Source organism: Gobius niger (assembly GCF_951799975.1).
Source record: "Gobius niger genome assembly, chromosome: 10".
NCBI classification, from domain to species: domain Eukaryota; kingdom Metazoa; phylum Chordata; class Actinopteri; order Gobiiformes; family Gobiidae; genus Gobius; species Gobius niger.
This window is the reverse complement of record NC_136861.1, coordinates 14,352,050-14,364,155: the sequence shown is the minus strand read 5'-3', so window position 1 is coordinate 14,364,155 and position 12,106 is coordinate 14,352,050. Positions and strand designations below refer to the sequence as shown.

The window sequence follows — 12,106 nt, the reverse complement described above, 5'->3', positions numbered from 1 at the left end:
CGTCTGCTTTCTGATAGGATCATCACTTTGTAACAGTGAATTAAGGTGTGAAATCAGATTTTGTTGCCCCCGTAAAAACAATATTCATGGAGATAAAGATGCCTATGAAACATTTACAAAGAAAATCCTGCATCTTCAACCACTGACCTTCGTCAAATTACCCCAAATCCAACTTAAGATTCACCTTGAGTTGTTTTCAGTCAACATTTTGCGGATATTTCCCCCTGAGCGCCTTTCCAAAAACCCCAGTCGTGATTAGACACACATGCCGGGAGCGACTTTGCATCAACACAAGGTTATCAAGCTCGCTAATCCGTCCCATTTACAGTAATCTCAGCCGCATTGTTTGGTGTAAGTATTCCCATGCGCGACATAAAAGGCCAGAATGCAAAACTTACTTTGAGGAACGAAACAGCACATTCCTACGGGTTTGGGGGATTGCGAGTGCCGCCCGTTTCTTTTTGGTCTCTTTTGATTGGAGAAACTGGCAAAGAAGCGATAATATAAAGTTGCCATTACGAGTTTCTGTACGTGGGACCCCCGGCGGGTGAGGAGGTGAGTGAATGGGCTATTCTTCTGCGCCAAAAATGCAGGGTTTGTTTAGTTTGTGGGAAAAGTTGCCTCATTAGCGTTACTGTCTGAGGGGAAGGAACACAAGGGTAAAGTACTTCCATATGGTACAGGAGGAAGCTCTGGGGCAGATCCGCATCTGTGGGAAAGGAGTGCGCCAAATGTCAAATGTTTAAGGGGAGACACAGCAGGCAAAACGTTTCTTTTCTTTGTACATGTTCAGATTTTGGGTCAAACTGGTCTCTGTATAAACTTTCGCCAGGAAACAATGAAACGGTGTATTTCAACTTGTATGGCATTGGGGCCCACCATCTCCAAAGAAAAAGTATTTCCTTGATTTAGACATAAATTATGATGGGCCTTTCTCCACTACATTAAAACCTAAAAACGTACCTATATACACTGCATACACTGTATAAATCATTCACATACACAAAATCAGTGCTATTTGCAGATGGGTACAGTTCTGTTTCGATTTCAGCCAAGACTTAACTTGAGAAGTGAACATTATAAACTCAGTCATGGTTTTAAGTTCAGTGGGTAATGAGTTCCACAACTTTGCACTTTTATACGTAAAGGCTCTGACCAAATGAAGTCTCGCGGTGAGGAACTGTACAGTAGTTATTGATGGAGCCTCTGGTGACTCTATACACTATGCAACTTCATAACATACAGGGTCCCTTTTCAGGTTCACTGTCACAAAATACCGTCCACAATTCTCCGAGTTTACAATATACTGAAGGACGACAAAACAAATTTTGTTGCACTACTAGAAGTTGGATGTTAAAAAATGCATTTTAGGAAGCCAAAATTTTAATATAGGTGCTCGTCATATAATTGGAATAGCATGAAAAAAGTGCATTTACTTCTGTTATTCAAGTGTGAAACAAATATATGATATAGACTCAGTACATGTAAAGTGACATATGTCAAGCCTTTGTTTGTTATAGTTTTGACTGTCCATTTTTAAAATATTTTCAGAGATTTTTAATATGGGGTTTTTACAAGCTGAGCCATAATAATCAAAATGATAACAAACAAAGGCTATATCTCACCTCGCATGTAATGAGTCTATATCACATATTAGTTTCACAGTTTAACTTGAATAACAGAAGTAAATGCTCTTTTTCTTGATATTCTAATTATATGACGAGCAACTGTATTCATATTTTGGCTTCCTAAAATGCATTTTTAACATCCAAACTTAAAGCTACTTAATTATTTTTTTTCCTAGTAGTAGTTAGTTAGAAGTTAGTTTTCTCGTCCTTTAGTATATTGTCAACTCAGACAATTGTGGAAGGTATTTTGTGAAAGTGAACCTGAAAAGGGATCTTGTATGTTGTGAAATGTGTCTATAAATATTTTGACCTTTAACCTCTTAACCGATCACATTTTCTCTTGTTCGGCTTTACCCAAATCTAAAAGCTTCTCGACTGGAGAGCAACAGTGTAACGTCTCTTTGAAAGCTAAGGCCAATAAAACATTGTCGCCGGGTTTTTCAATTTTTTCTAGCGTTTTTGTTGCTTTTTCATCGTTTTTTTTGCCAAATTTGTGTCACGTGTTTTTCACCATTTTTGTCTCTGTTTTGTCACGTTTTTGGTCACTTTTTTCTAGCCCTCTTGTGGTTTTTTATCACTAAATTAAAGCCAAACTAGAGAAAATGTGCTCGGTTCAGGCGGGGGTTAAGAGGTTAAAGTAGCATCTACATCTTTTCATTCTTACAAAACAATGTTTAAAAGTGTCTTTATTTACTTGTTTATATGTAACTCCAAGCCTGATTTGATGCACTTTGATTGCCGGCTGAGAGGACAGATTTGTAGTAAAGGCAATTGGAGCGCTGAAATGATTGGATTGGGTCAGGTAAAGCAGTCTCAAAACGGATCAAAGCACAGTGGAGTATCACCTCATGACATCAGCAGGTGGAGGACTAAGCAAACATGTTTTTTCATTAGGAAACGACAAACAAAAAATGAGGAATAAATAAATCCTGTATAAAAAAAAAATCCAGCCTCTTCTAATAATAATAAACAAAAATAAGAACAAATGTCCAAGAGGGTTTAAAACATATTTTCTCCCATAAAAGTCAAACCACAAAGCCGTGACTGTACTCACTCTCCCGTCTCCAGTGGAGCGGCTCTTTGTGTCTGAACCTCGGGCCCCTCATGTCTCCTCCTCACAGTCCTTAACCTCGGCTGACTTCTTCCACGCACGGCGACATCCCACAACAAATTATGAACAAATAAATAAAGATATCTATCACTCTGGACTCCCGCGGCCGCCTCTCCTCCGCAGCCTCAGTGTCCGCTCAGTGGAGTGTGAAGTGTTTGAAAGGCACGAGGAAAAAAAACAGCCGGAGAGAGGCGCAGCATCTTGGCTCTCTCCCTCTCAATGGTACTCACAATCAAATACCCCGATCCCCCCCTCCCTTCGAAGTGGGTCATATGGGGGGAGGGGAGAGCGGACGATTTGTAATACCCCACGCATGGGGCATGAGGCAGACAGGGATGCTCCACCGGGGGGAATTGGGTGGATTGGTATTTGGGAGAGAGTGCAAAGAATGAAAAATAAGGAGAGAGATTAGTGGATGAGCTTAAAAAAAGGATATAAGAAACTAAAAGGTTGTTTCACGGACGATTTATATTCATAATATGACAATGGATTTGGCTATTCAGCAGGAAGGGTCCAGGTTGTCCTTCAATGTCAGGAGCAGTGGGCGATCACAGTGAGGGACCCTTTTCCTGACCTGGAGTTACACGATATACGTAACACAGAAAGGCCTCATAGGATAGTGGGCCTTCTTCTTACAAAACAATTGTGCCTGAGCTGCCGGCACTCTCGCCCCCTCACATCAAGCAGGTCCTGGCTACGATTCCCAGACTCGGTGAGTGTTTGCGTGTGAAGCCTGTGTGGTTTCCTCAGGGCACTTCTGTCGCCCCCGTCAGCCCAAAACACATACGGACTGAAACCTTAGAAAGATCTGGCATTGCAACAACTTTACTGCTCAGATAAAGCCACAAAAAGCAAGTGTGAACAGTGCATATAGGGCTCAAACAAAACCAAATATTGCCTATAGATACAGATGGCATCATGTCATAGAAGGGGGCGTGGCCTCGCCGAGGGGGAAGGAAGTATTTTTTTGGAAACACCATTTTTCACTACTTTTCGCCGTTTTCTGGTGGAATATAAACTTCTTATCACACACAAATAATGTCCAGTCTAAATCGTGCCCATATAGAGTTTTTTCACAGCAGATTGTTCAGTAGAAGTGAAAAAACGGCAGTCGCAGCTAGCGTTAGCATGTAGCATGATGCTAAAATGAAGCATCATGTTAGCATTCTGTTCTTTATGTATTTATGGACTGTTGAACCACTTTGCTCCTCCCCATGTCTTAGTATCTTTATTTAGTAGAAAACTATATTCAGTCGTGTTTTTTTTTTTATAATTGGAGAAAGTTTAGATTTTTCTCCCCTTTGTTTTCCTGCTCAACTGCTTCAAACATGACCATATATGGGCAATTCCAGAGATGCCGTTTGCATCAATTTGTATTTTTTTTTTTTCATGATTAACTACCACTTCAGCGCTGTTGTTGTTTTCAAATAAAATTATAGTTAGTGCTTAAAGCAATACTAAGTAACTTGTTTACCTTAATAAATCATTTTCTAGTTCCTCTGGGGGAATGCAAGTGTTAATGGGATGATTGGAGAAACCAATATATGCCAATGGAATCACAAAGAAGAAGCTAACAGGCTAACGGGCAAAGCTAACTTTAAACAGTAGGCTCGGCCAAGTTTGAGTGAAAAAAAAAAAATCCATTGTGTAATTGGATGTACAATATCCCTCTCTCCCTTTGTCTTTTCTGTCAGCGTAGTATTTACTCTCACAGAAAAGTAATAAGTTAATAATCGCAACTTGCTACGACACCTGCAATTGCGCTTATGGCCTCTAGGGGCATGAGTTGCTTAGTACTGCTTTAATGCTATGTCAAAGTGATTCAACTCTAATTTCTGTGCACACAAAAGGTCATAATTGACTCCAAGTATGTTTTTCCTAAATGAATTAATAGTAAATTCTCACTATTATCACAGAGGTTCTCAAACCGTAATTTTTACTGTGTTGTTTTAGTGCAAGATATGGACACATAAATACACTGCTTGACGAACAAAAAAGTCACTGCCTGGGTTTACAGCAGTCGGTCAAGTTAAGGTTAAGCAACACTATGAGCCCAAAGAATGAGATCAGCTGACTCCCTGAACATCCTGAATGACCAGGTTATTCCATCAGTAGATTTCTCCTTCCCTGATGGCGTGGGAATATTCCAAGATGACGACGCCAGGATTCATCATGGCTCACATTGTAAAAGAGTCAGGGAACACGAGACATAAACAGAGTCCTTTACCCCATTCAGAATCTTTAGGATGTGCTGGAGAAGGCTTTGCACTGTGGTCACACTCCTCCCATCGTCACTACAAGCTCTTGGTGAAAAATCAACGCAACACTGTATTTTTTAAACATTGCAGACGCCACAGTGAATACGAGCTGTAATGAACTGCCCAACACACTAACAACATGCTGCGCAGAGTTTGCTTCTTGTCTCTTTGAAAAAGCCCCCAAAACGTCCTTGATTTGTCAGGAATTAAAGTTTCAACTAAATACAATTTTCCACATGTCACGTTGGACACTTATCCTCCGCTTCACTCGGAGTGTCCCCCCTCTCGCTCCATCACGTGTCCCCGCTCATAGACGGATAATCGCGGCGCGCTACGAACAGCTATAGAAGATGCTCATTTGATTGGAGCCTTAATCGCTGCGCTGGCTTTCCCCAATACTTTCCTTATCGCACATTGCTGACACAACCCTTTTATATCATCATCGTACGCCTCAAAATCAGTACAATCCCACACTTCACTCAAATTCATGCCTTTTGAAAAACTTAGTCCAACTTGTGGCGGGTTTTAATCTCAAGTTAAAACAAGGCTAAAAGCTCAAGATATTTCTCGATGAAACGTCTCCTTTATCTACATCTTTCATAATTCCGCTCTGATCTCAATAAATCATCCCACAATCGATTTCTGACAACTTCCAAGTTCAAAGCGGCTTCTGCGCTGTAAGCAAAGTCCATCCCGGTCACGGTAAATCAGTCCACTAACCTTTCACCGTCGATGTTTGACAGCGGAGTCCCTGTTTAGGCCAAACTTTAGCGCGTGATAAATGTCCCAAAATGGCTGTCGTATAAGTCTCAGGGTCATCTCTGCAGAGTCAGCTCACAGGCAGAGCGTGTTATTTACTGCTGGAGTTTCTCACTGTCGACCGATGAGCTACAGTCTGAAGGGGGGGGAGACGGCGCCGAAGCAGGTGGGACAGAAGTGGCTGGATTTGAATTTGTGGTTGTGAACGTTGATATGAAGAGAATGAATTAAGTGTTTTCCACATTTTACTTCACGAGTCGATGATGGTGCCCCGCTGTCTGTTCAGTTTTGATAATCCCAATTAGTTTGTCAACATCCTCACGCAGATGTTTCCCTGCATGACCTTTTACTTAACCCAGCACATTTTCTCCACTTCGGCATTACCCGAATCTAAAAGCTTAATCTCGACCGGAGAGCAACGGGGTAACGCCTCATTTGAAAGCTAAGGCCTATGAAACTGATCGAACGTTTTTTGTTGTGAGTGTGTGAGTGAGTGGTTAGTGGTGGTCGGATGGTGCAGACTCCGTCAGTCTACCCCAGGGCAGCTGTGGCTACAATAGTAGCTTACCACCACCACATATGGAGTGAATGAATAGTGCAATGTAAAGCGTCTTAAGAACATCACAAAGATAGGTTTTTACCATCTAAAGAACATAGCCAGAGTCCGCCCCATTCTCTCTCGGGCCAACACGGAGACGCTAATGCATGCGTATCGACTACTGTAATGCCCTGCTTTTCTGTTCAAAATGTTCAGAACAAAACATCTAAAATGTGAATGTTCAAGCCTTTGGCGAGCTACCAAGAAAGAGACACTGGTTGGAGAGCCCTGTCCGAGGGTAATGGTGGGTCCTGAAGCCATACCACTTAAGAACCACTAGTTTAAGAAATGAGAAGCTATTCATTGCATCAGTTGAATAACTTGCTGCAGCCTGAAAGAGAATGCAGTAATGATCAAATAAGAGGCTCTTAGTATTTGCTATGGTCATTGCAGTGTATTCTGAAGACAAATGGCAAGGTCGATCTAAATGATGCTATGGCTAACCAAAGATTTACTTATGGATAAATAAATACTGAAAAGAACAAAAACACAGGCTGCCTTTCTTACACACGAGAAACTTTCTGCGTCTAATAAACAATCACTACGTTTCACTACAAGAAGAGGACTATCTTTTTGGATTAACATTTATAAAGATAAGATAAGATGGTACTTTACTGATCTCACAGATGGAGAAATTGCATTCGATGAGAGAGCATCCGGCAGCAGCACCCATTCAGTGCGCACCACTCTTTTTCCACTCTTTTTTTTTCTTTGGTGAAAGATCGTTGTGTCGCGGCCGCCATCTTCACTGTTTTGGTCACAGGAGGAGCACTGGTTGATGGGAAATCCGTAGACGATGACCACGGCGGTGGAGCTCTTGCGCTTGGCCACGATGTTCTTGGCCACACAGGTGTAGTTGGCCGTGTGGGACAGACGCGCCTGCTTGATGATCAGGTTGTGGTCCACGGTGATGTAGAAGTTCCTGTCCTCGGCCGGGTCGATGATCTCGTCGTCGTTCAGCCACTCCACCCGCATGACCTTGGAGGATGGAGAAACTGTAGCTGCCCTCTGTCTCCTCTGATCATCTGAAACGGTGCACCGCCTCCTGGGCTTGTCCCCGTCTCAGAGCGTGGTGTCCTGCACTGGTCAGCTCCACCTCGTCCTTCCTCTTCCTCCTGCACAGCTCCCTCCACAGTCTATCACCATCTCCTCGTTGGTCCCTTTTGTTGTTTCCTGTAGCTCCTCTTGTGACGCCTCCTCCGTGCTGCAGGTGTGGGGGCTCTTGGTGCCTCTTCACTGTTCAGTGTCTCAGAAGAAGATGTTTGTAGATCTCAAATGGGTTTAGCTGATAAGCTAGCAGTTTGTTTACCTTCAAAAAGCTGCTTTCTTCAGGACCATTTTGGACTCTCAAAGTAAACAAATCCACCAAACCTCCACAAAAACACGGTAAAGACGTACAAAAGTATCCAGAAAAACAACATGGTTCGCTGAAAAAGGCAAACAATTCACTGAAAAAGGCAAACAATTCAGCTGCACCAGGAGAGATGGAGGTCACTTCCTGTTTTCACGTCGCCATGGCGTGAAAATAAATGAGTGCAGTGGCCTTTCAGTTTCCCAAACCTTTGTCTTACTGTAATAACCCGGCTCTGATCAGACGTCTTCATTCTTTTACAACTTTACATCTACACCAACAACTCAAAGTGAAGCCCATAACTAACATTTACTCACACCGAGTATGAACATTAGGACAAATATGAGCTGTCGATGGTCAAGTATGAATGGAAACGAGTCTTTGCTTGGTGAGTTTTGATATTTCTAAATAATACCACTCACATTGCGCATGGATTCTTAAATGAAGACTTTTAGCCCCCGGCATTACACCGCGTTATGGCCTGCATCGCTCTCGTAGATGGGTAGAGCCGATTTGAGCGGCTGAACTCCCATAATCCTCCAGCTTGTCTGCATAAGCCCAGCTAATTTAACTCATTTAACCCATTGCCTGTGTAAACACCAGAGACGCCTGAGTGCAGCGCTCACTGTCCATTTGCAGCAAGGATTTCCAGTAATATGGGCTAAGGATGATTGGCAAGTTGCAAATAATGACACTGCTTCTGCACGTGGGGAACATCACAGTCGGTGGATTTGCATACCAATAAGGCCGACCATGGTGACCACCACGGGCTCAAGAAATTCAAGATTTATTACAATATAAAGAAATACTTTTTACAGTAATGGTCTAGAGGGGCCAAGAGGGACAAAAAACATGATGAAAGAGTGATGAAAAAGCAAAAAATGAGCCACAAAAAAAGCCACAAAGAAGCAACAAAAACAAGCCGGAAAAAACGCATAAAATCGACAAAAAAAGGAGGAAAAAAGCAATGAAGAAAGCAACAAAAAATGACAAAAACACAACAAAAAAACTACGAAAACCAGGCAAAAAAGAGATGAAAACACAAAAAAAATGTTACGATCAGTTTTGTTGGTCGTAGCTTTCAAATGAGGTTTTACTCTGGTCTATAGGCTGTAAGTTCCAGTTGAAAAGCTTTAAGATTTGGGTAAAGCCGAACTGGAGAAAATGCACTCGGTTGATGAGGGTGGAAAGAAAGAGCAATAATCTCTAACACATTACTATTGTACAGTGATTACAAAAGTAATATTGATCTAAAACAGCTGAAACAAAATGTCCAGTAGTTTCCCACATTGTCTTGCTCTCCTTTGCTGGGCAGCTGTTTAAAAAAAAAGAAAGAACGAGAGAAGAAAAAGTCTGTGTGGCTCGTGTGGCTGTAGTAAACCATGGCGAGTTTTTTAAAGGGACACTGCGTAACATTTTGGACTATACAGTTGCCATCAACACTAAACATGCTCCCAATGACCAGCCTGACACAGCAAGTGCTATCACTGCAGTGAATAATCAAAGAATGGATTTGGATCCTCATCCAAATCCATTCTTTGATTGAATTTAAATCTCAAAAAAATCTCAAATTCTACTGACTTTAGTCACATCTCCATGGTGACGAGCTGGAGACGTACCCACTCCCGGTACAGTTAGTCATGTTGTGGGAGAGATGAGCCGCTCACAGCAAAAGCACATATTTATCATTTGTACATTTATGAGGTATTTTTCAATGATGAAAATATCTGTCATTAAATAAATGCTTGTATTTCAACGTTGTTTATTGGGTAAAATTCTACACGGTGTGGCTTTAAAGTCTGGGATGAATTAATTGATTAGATTTAAGCTTAGCGAGAGATTGAGAGGAGGGGAAAGCATTGATACATAAGACGTAAAATGTGTATGTTTTTGCTGAGAGAACAACATTGTTAAATGGTAATAAGCTCTAACAGTTGTTTTGCTTAAAACCTCCCCTTTAAATTTTGTATGAATAAAAAAAAAGTTGAATGCCTCACTACAGAATCTTCACCAAGTCTGGCCAGCCAACTCTTATGGTCGATACAAAGACACTGCATTGACAGTATACAATCGAAAAGATTATAGCAATAAACAAAAATAAAATAAATTCACATGACAAAAAGTGGAATGGGTATGGGACTGATGTGTACTAACATTTTTAATCTCCTAATGTACACAATGTAATTAATGTCTTTTCATGTTCATTCAGTGGTTCTCAAACTTTGAAGCGCTAGTGGGACGGGTGTGCGTTTTAAATCAAACCTGCAACAAACCAGCTGCCCCAGGACTACCATCCCAAATTCCTACAAATTTAGATCAACAATCTTAAGATAAATTAATATAAAACAATCAATAAACACTCCAAACAAGATAAAAATGTGTATAAGGATGAACAGAATAAAGGAAGACTGGTGGAGTGCCCATTTTTTGAGAGCCACTGTAAAATGTAAAATATAAAATATAATGTAAAATATAATGTAAAAAATAATATGGAATTTATGAAAATATGTCAAGGACTTGTATGTATGTCTTGTATGTCCTGTCTTTGTGTTTGTTTGTCTTGTCTTTGTCGTCTTGTCTTTGTTTTGTCTTAGTCTGGAAGCATCTTTCTGTGAAATGTATTGTGATTTTGGTATTGTTGTGTTATTTATGTTTTTGTTTTATTTAATGTATACTGTGACTGTGTCTATGTCTGAGGTGAATGAATGAATAAAAAAAAAAAAAAAAAGACACTGCATTGAGTTCAGACAGTGGGTATAAGTCGGAGTAACCAGCCCCTGTGCATGTTCAGATGTTTTTCAGTGAGGTGGCACAGTGGTGGCTGTTTGTTACTCTGGTGGCATCATGGCTGGTTATTTTATTATTATAATTTTTAAGATTTTAGCAGGCCCAGGGCACGCTGGTGGGACTATGTCTCCGAGCTGGCCTGGTGTCGCCTCGGGGTCTCCCCAGAACAGCTGGAGGAGAAAAAGCTGAAGAAAATGGATGGATGGATGGATGGATGGATGGATGGATGGATGGATGGATGGATGGATGGATGGATGGATGGATGGAAGATTTTAGCAGCAAATTGAAAAGGTTAACTTCAGCATTCTGGTAAAGTTGTTAGCACTCATTCCCCCACATAAATTGTATTAACAAAATCTTATCAAACTTATAATTGACCCTCAAACACTGCCTTAAACACCAGCCCAAGGAACCCAACAAAAAAACAGTTACGGTACGGTTAAGTACGGAGAAATGTTGAAACAGTGGTTAGAAAGTTCTGCATCAATATCAGAGTTGCTGCTCTGAATCACTGGATTTATTCCTGCTTGGACTCTTACTTGCATTGACTGACATATTCCTGTTTCTTCCAATGAAAAATAGTCCCATTTTTAAGATTGCCCTTTACTTGTGTCTCAATCCTGCATCCTGTTTCAGATTAATCACATCAACGGTCGAACATAAAAACGCAATCAAATTAACGGCATCGCCACGAGTTGAAATCCACATTGACGCACTGTGCATATTTCAAACATGAAGAGACTGTAAACATTGACGAGCATTTTGCCCTTACTTGGTTTTAATCCACTTATTGCATTATGCACAATAGAGCTGTGGAGTTTTGCGAATGCCCCTGATAGCACTGAGATTATGTAATGCAGAAGAACGACTGTAAAATACAAAACAGGCCGAGCTAAATGTTTGGATAACCTTTTCTCCAATTTAACGACTTCATATTGTGGAACCAGGTCCTCAGTTCAACCCAGTCTGCCTTAGCTCCCGTGCATATTTACAAAGAGATGCTGTTTCATGAGACTCCAGCCAAGCACGAGGAGACGGGAGAGGAGTTGGCTGCAGTTCAGGAGATTGCACAGACAAGCTGGGGTCAGGCTTTTGCAATATTGTCTTTGATAATCCAGTTGTCTTGTTTGGAACTCGTAATTGATAGAATGAAGTGACACACGCAGTGACGGAAGACCTCCACTGTGGATACGTGTTGCAAAAGACTTGTTGCTGCTTGTGAAAAGCTGCTCCGTTGATAGAGGTGAGCAATTTTATTCATTCGTTTTCCATAAAAAAAATAAAAATAAAGAATAAAATAAATCAAGATTCACTTTATTTTAATAACACATCTAGAGTATAAAAGAAGAACTAAGTAACTTGTTTACTTTAATAAATCATTTTTGCAGTCCCTCTGGGGATAATACAAGTGTTAATGGGATGATTGGGGGGTCTTTCATCTCTCCTTGGTGCCTCAGTCCAGAAAACCACCCTTGCAACTTCTCTGCCTCCGGGTCGGAAGTGCAATACACACTAATACAAGAATAGAAGAAGCTAACAGGCTAACGGGCAAAGCCAACTGCGGTCTAGCGCCACTTAAACAGTATTTACAGCCGAGTTTGAGTGATGTGCAAT

The 12,106-nt window shown here is 41.1% G+C and overlaps 1 protein-coding gene across 3 annotated transcripts in view; it reads right to left on the bottom strand.

Moving 5' to 3' along the window:
* Positions 1 to 12,106, bottom strand: part of gjc1 (gap junction protein gamma 1) — an 80,804-nt gene that overhangs the window by 16,222 nt on the left and 52,476 nt on the right. Inside the window, exon 1 of one of the 3 annotated variants that reach the window (XM_079564491.1) lies at positions 2,683 to 2,878. The exons of the other annotated variants lie outside the window; for them this stretch is intronic. The gene's annotated coding sequence lies outside the window, so the exon portion shown is untranslated. Of the gene's footprint in view, positions 1 to 2,682; positions 2,879 to 12,106 lie in introns of those variants that run through there. 3 annotated transcript variants of the gene reach the window in all.